Source organism: Epinephelus moara, chromosome 3 (genome assembly GCF_006386435.1).
Source record: "Epinephelus moara isolate mb chromosome 3, YSFRI_EMoa_1.0, whole genome shotgun sequence".
Classification (NCBI taxonomy): Eukaryota; Metazoa; Chordata; class Actinopteri; order Perciformes; family Serranidae; genus Epinephelus; species Epinephelus moara.
This window is the reverse complement of record NC_065508.1, coordinates 42160032-42167093: the sequence shown is the minus strand read 5'-3', so window position 1 is coordinate 42167093 and position 7062 is coordinate 42160032. Positions and strand designations below refer to the sequence as shown.

The following is a 7062-nucleotide window of genomic DNA, read 5'->3' as shown; positions in this document are numbered from 1 at the left end:
GCTGTCTTGGTGCTCTTCACCAAGGTGCCACACATGCTGAAAGAGCACCAAGACAACTGTCCCTTGCCTACAGTCAAGTATAGTGGTGGCAGCACTCATGCAGCCCCAGACCATGATGCTGCCACCACTATACTTGACTGTAGACAAGGGACAGCTGTCTTGGTGCTTTTCACCAAGGTGCCACACATGCTGAAAGAGCACCAAGACAGCTGTCCTTTGTCTACAGTCAAGTATAGTGGTGGCAGCATGTGTCTGCTCACTCTCACCACTGCAAAGAGTTTATCAGCACCTGGCTAGCTGTGAGTCCTTCAAAAAGTTGAGCTCTTTGCAGCCTCCAATGTTTTTAAATCTGAAGACAAGTGTAAAACATGAACTGACTTGGGGCATCAGTGGCTTAGTGGATAGAGCAAGCCCCCCCCCTTCACGCTTGGCTGTTCTGTCAATTAAAGACAAAAATGCCCCCAAAAATATCTTTAAAAAAAAAAAAATCTTTAAAAAAAAAAAAAAAATGAACTGACTTGATGTGATGTGACTGCTGTTTACAGGTACAGTACAAAGGCAGTGGAGAATCACAGATGAGCTGTACTCGACTGACTGTGTGTGTGTGTGTGTGTGTGTGTGTGTGTGTGTATTGACGGGTGGGGGTGGGTTAAGGATCAGATGCACCTGTCACATCACACCACTGTCAGGAGGGCAGAGATGGTGACACTAGGGTGAGCACTGTGCCAGTTGCCATGACAGTGTCAGCACTGCTGCCCTGCGAGACCCCTGCTCTGAACCCTGTCAGCGTGGTTTCCGTGGATACAGAACACCTCAGACAGTCCTGGCCGCATCCCATAAAGGTTAATTAATACAGAGCTTCCAACTTGCTTCAGCTGCTGTCCATGTCCTTTCCTCACCTTTAGTGTCCGCTGAATGGACCAACATAGCAGGTCACACAACAGGACAGCAGCCCTGGATTATGACGAAAGGCCATGGCAACCCACACGACAACCAGCCTAAATACTTCACAGACAGTAGTAGCAAAGACCAAAAAAACAAAAACAACAATGAGGCAGCAGGCTTCTAATCAGGCTGAAATCCATCCCTGTGGCTAAGGTCCACAGGTTGTCATGATGGGAAGGGCAATGAGGCGGCACTTTTAATTCCACCTTGAATATAAAGTAGGATCAGAAGCTGGATCTAAATTGATCAATTCGCAATTAAATCTGAGTATTAGTAGGAAAACAATCAGGGTAGCAATTTGAAGAAGGTGCCGCATCGTATAGAATAGAATATTTTAACTAAGATCAGTCCATCAGCATCAATTACACTTCAAGGCCATTTTTAAGCTGATGACCTAAATCTGACAACAACAAAAGCCAACCTGGTCATACTGGGCCATCTGACGTCTGCTGTGATACTAATCTTAGATGCTCAGGATTAGGGCTATTTTCCTGCCAGTGAGTTTAGCACTATTATAATAGAATGCCCACATGTCTACCCTCAACATAGCTTGGCAAAGTAACTAATAAAGCATGATGTTCTCCCCAGTTAGTGTTAGAAAAAAAATGGAAATGGAAAAGGAACACTGACACAGTTTCAACATGGGGAATTCTGCTAATCTCTCTGCTGCTGGCAGTGAATCTTTGGAATTACAGTTGACCTTGTTTATGTTTTTGCCCAAAGAAACTTCTACACAGAGCAGCACAGGGACACTATGACACTGCACTACATTAGTTTATACAACAGAGTTACTGCATTAACTATCCCACATAAAGTATAACTCTTAAAACAAAGGGGGGCCTTCAGGCTCTTGAGAGATGTGTAATGACAAAGCTGGTGTCAAAAAGCCCTGCTACAGCAGGGACAAGAAAAATTAAATTCTCCTCAGTGACAGAGCTCTGTTAACAAATAAATAACCTTAATATAGAGAAAACTGTCCTCTGTATGGAGCCCCTAAAGCATGCAGCCCTCCTCCTCTCCTCTCTCAGTATGTGTGATGTGTTTATTACTATTGCATTATCTCCCCTGGTGTATACATTGAAAATGACCTTACACATCTGTTAACATGTCATCTCATTGGTGATGGCACCCAAAAAGCCTGACCTCCACCCACCTCCCCACTGTGGGACACCATAGCCCCAATGAACCGCTCGACAGTTTCTGTGGTGATTATCCATTATCCTTGACAATGTCAGCCAAGGACAGAGCAGGCACCATTCTACAGTGATTTTTAGCCCTACAGTCGGCCATGCACATGTGAGAGGCAGGGCAAGTGATGGGGGGGTGGGGGGGTGGGGGGGGTGGGGGGGGGGAAGCTTCATCATTTCCTGCCTCTGATTTCTCTCTTTGTTTCACTTCTCTTGAACTGAAAAGACACTAGGAACAGGAAAGGTCACTGCACTTTCAACCACTGCCTAAATTACACAGAATTTGCAGAAGGCCAACATAGAAATGTGCTGAAGTAGAAGTCATGGATTAGATCTTAATGCGACCTTCATTCCCTCCACTGACCTCCTGATTACACCCACTCCACCACCCAGTGACACACAGGCATGAACACACTTGCTGGTAATACAGCCTTTTTATCTTAAAAAGTGACTTCCTGAATGACCTTCATTGTCTGGAATAGTAATCCATTTAAGCCATTTAAAATGAATGAGACCAAACAAAAGAATTAAAAAGGGGAAGAGCCAAAGGAGCAGCAGTTAAAGTCAAGGTCATTCATTCCGCCAAGGCTTTTCCACTTGATGCAACAGCTGGTGTCCATGCAAAGCTCTGGGCGTTAATAAAAAGCGACAATGCTGCCCAAGCGGTGTGTATTACTAATGTCTGACACCAGCCTGGCAGATGTGTTCTCCCTGCGATTTAAAGGGAGTCAAGGTTAAAGGAATTTAAAAGGAGAGACGATGCAGAAACACTATTATATCATGTAATCTGCAGCCCAGCTCTGCTGCACATACTCAAAGGGGTAGCTCACTTACACATGCAGTGTGACCGCTATCTGTAAATTCAATATGGCCTGACATGATTAAACAAGACAAAAAAAATAAGCTACCTAACCAAATGCAGTTGTTCCAAGCCTTCCGCTAGTGAACAAGTGCACCAGAGGGAAGTTGAATTAAAATCTCTTTTTCACCTTGAGAGAGAGAATAACATGCTCCCAAACAGCAGGAGAGCTACAGCAAGAAAATGTTGCAGATAAGTAAATCGGGACAAAATAACAACAAAATGCAATCCGCAGACACATGCACGTCCACACAATGAGAACTAGGGCACTCTGACCCACTTCTAAGGATGCACTGACCAAACAAGTCATGCATAGCACACGTGCCTTCATGTGCACACACAAAAAGCTGGAGATGAACCCCACATAAAGGAAATGTCATACATGTATGATAAAAAGTCAGACCTCTGGTGTTAAGTAGCACAGGCGATCCACTGGGAAAACTCATCCTACTCACAGCACTCGAATGTGAGGAACAGTCAGCGATGACTGAATGATAACATTTCAGACTTGGACAAAATGGGGCCAGAGTGCTACAGTTTTTGGCCTGCATCTGGTCTTGGATGAGGAGGCGTACTCATCAGTACAAAGAGTTCTTGGGGTTGAGAGAGAGAGAGAGAGAGAGAGAGAGAGAGAGAGAGAGAGAGAGAGAGAGAGAGAGTGAGAGAGAGCACAGAGGAATTCATGCACACCGATGAGTCATCTAAGTGGTTCAGAGCCCAGCTGACTGGCATAGGACCCAGCCAAAGTAGCCAGAGCAATGATGATATCACTACACTGTATCATAGACCCGGACACTCTTTCCCCTGACCTTACATGCTCAGGCTTGCATGCTTGTGCTTACAAAAATGTTTGTGTCCACAGTAAATATTTGTGTGCCATTTGGAAGACCCACCCAAGGGCCATTTCCTGAGTGGCTGAAAATTAGTGCATCAAATAAACACACACACGCACACAGACACAGAGACATACAGACACACAGACACAGACACACACACAGAGACACAGAGACACAGACACACACACACATTATTTCTTAATGAGCCATGGCTGCCATCAATATATACCTCATTCATTTCTATTGGGCTCCGAGGTAATGTTCTGCTTACATCGTCTGTCCAAAATGGCGCTCATTTCCCTCCCGAAACAACACAGATTTTCCATTTGTAAACACTGTGGCTGGAAATAGGAACAGATGATTGCCCCATGGCCAGCACACCAAAAGGCAGAGCTAGGCTCTTGAAACAGACTGCAGTGGTGATGTCTGGGGGAAATGGGCCACTTTGCAATTGAGATCAAATGTCTCACTGTCAGGCTCCCCTGAAAGCTGGATAAAACCAGCTGAAAAACCTTGGACTTTAATGAATCATTTCCATGGCATCAGCCCTAAGAAGGCTACTGCTGTGAGTCAGCAAGATGCCTGCCTTTATTGGGTTGAAAGAGTACTGTTTTATTTTCTTTTAACTGAGTAATTTGGGATGGTTTGGAGTAATATTATGTGTGACAGAGGTCTAATTGACAGAGGAAGAAGAGGACAGATCTCTGCTATCATTTTGCTTTTCATAATGCTCCCATTGACCTACTTTCTGTTTTTTCAAATCATCCTAATGCTTGCTCCGACTGTGAGGCTGGAGGATGATATTACAGGGTACAATGGGTTGTGAGGGCACATACTGTAAAAACATTGGGCCTTATTCACAAACAGTGCGTACGCACAAATCTGTGCTTAAACTGTGCGTACGATCGTTTGACGCACAAATCTGGGATTCTTACCCGAATTTGTTCTTACTCTGCGAACAAATTTAGAACTGCCTCAGACCATGCGTACGCACAAATGAGGAAGGCCGAACTGACTTAGAAAATGCAAACACATACCTTTTAAGTACATGCAGAGTCTAAAAAACCACATTCATTAAAAAGAGATTTAATTAACATTTTTTAAAATCATTAATTTACTAATATATTGGCCAAATGTATTAAATAACCATGAAATTGACACACGTTCACCCTCATCATTGTGACAATTAAAATATTAACAACAACATGAACAGAAAAAACTATCACTCCATCAACGTGCAGATGATCTGTAATGCCAACTGCCATATCCTTAAGGCTGTGGCCCGCTGGCCAGGAGGCACCCACGACTCATTTACTTTGCAAAACAGTACAGTGGGAATGCATTTGGAGGCAGGGGCTGTGAGAAGTGGATGGCTTTTTGGTGAGCATCTTTTGTTCTAGTCTTTTATTTCAATTGTTTTTAGTTAGTATTTTTAGTAAGTCTCTATTCCGTTAATGCTAAAATGTTATTTATATATAATATTGTTTGGGTGACTGGGGATATGGCCTTAAAACATGGCTGATGACAACATATGCAAACCCTGAAACCCCTCAAGAGGTGCGCTATAATAACATACGTGCCCACACATGCGCCGCAGAGCGCACTTTTGGCGTGCTTAAGGGCCGTTGGATGTGTTTGGATCGGATACAGCAGGTGGCAAACTACTTTATACCCCTGAGAAGGTGTGCAAGATCATCCTGGCATGCTGTGTCCTCCACAATCTTGCAATGACCCATGGCATTCCTGTATGACCCGGCGCCATCGCTTCTACTGCAACAAACTGTGAAATTTACTACTTCTCTCCTCGCGTAACCGTTTCCTTCATTCATGAATCAACTCTAGGCAAGCGGTTTCCTTATATGGATTCATTCATGAATCAACTCTAGGCAAGCGGTTTCCTTATATGGAGAAATGGGGGCGTGGTAGTATGTTAGTCACAAATTGCGAGAACGCACCTGTCAATTTAGAATGATTCTGATTCACACACATACGCAAGGTGGTGAGAACAAAATTGGCCGGTGCGCAGGTGTCATGAATCCCACGGTGATTTTGCGTACGCACTTATTTTGTGCGCAAAGTAAGAACATTTCCTCGCACATATTAGTGAATGAGGCCCATTGTTTGTGTAACCTTTTCTCAAGCAGCACCAATCCAGTTGGCAGGGCAGAGCTAAGTGCATGCCAATGAACAGGAGACTTCAATAAGATTACTCCTATACCTGGCCTCCATGCCCAACCCAGTGTTCACAGAGCAACTGCTGGTGCAACCAACACACACAACTTCACTCAACATATTTCTGACCCTCTCAGAATCTATCTTAACATCCAAGTCAGAGTCCTGCATGGGTCCATTTTTTTAAAAACCAACACCTGCCTTTACCCATAAAGCTCAGTACCAGACCTGACCTGTTACCCGTCATTTTTTATAAGTCAATGCCGCACTCACCCACAGCCATTAATAAAAAGTCCTGCAACCCAAACTGCACCCGTGATTAAACATACACAGGCTACAGTCACTCACATTAAGTGGGGTTTTCCATCACTGAATTACAAATCCAGCAGAGGAAAAGTCTCTTTCACTGGCTGCACTCTTTTTCATTTGTTTTATTCTGAAAAATAGCAAATATATTTTTGTTTTCACCCGCTGCCCACCCGCATGTAGTTCATTTTTACCCATGCCTGTACCCATATACATATTGTTACATACTGTTACAAGTCCCAGTGATGTTATACTCTATATCAGCACTCACAGAATGCCTCTCCTCCAATCAAATTACTCGGTCGGAACTAACTGTTGTGTATATATATATATATATATATATATATATATATATATATATATATATATGTACACACATATACATATACACGCACATATATATATATATATATATATATATGTATATATTTATATAACAGTTAGTTCCGATTGAGTAATTTGATTGGAGGAGAGGCATTCTGTGAGTGCTGATATAGAGTATAACATCGCTGGGACTTGTAACAGTAAAATCACTCCACTCACAGGTGTTATAAATATAAATACAACTGTTAATTAACCAACTGTCACATTCGCTACATTGACGCAAACTGGCACTATAGCGTTACACCAAGAAGATGGATATTTTTTCCCAAAATTACATTTGAATTAAATTATGAGTGGTCGTCAGGAGAGGATGAGGAAAAGGAAAGCCAGGACTCTTCTGTGCAGACCTCCAGGTGTGTTTGTGTAACATCAG

At 43.1% G+C, this 7062-nt stretch overlaps 1 protein-coding gene across 2 annotated transcripts in view; it reads right to left on the bottom strand.

Moving 5' to 3' along the window:
- Nucleotides 1–7062, bottom strand: part of nrip1b (nuclear receptor interacting protein 1b) — a 73403-nt gene that overhangs the window by 7152 nt on the left and 59189 nt on the right. The gene's annotated exons all lie outside the window — the stretch shown is intronic.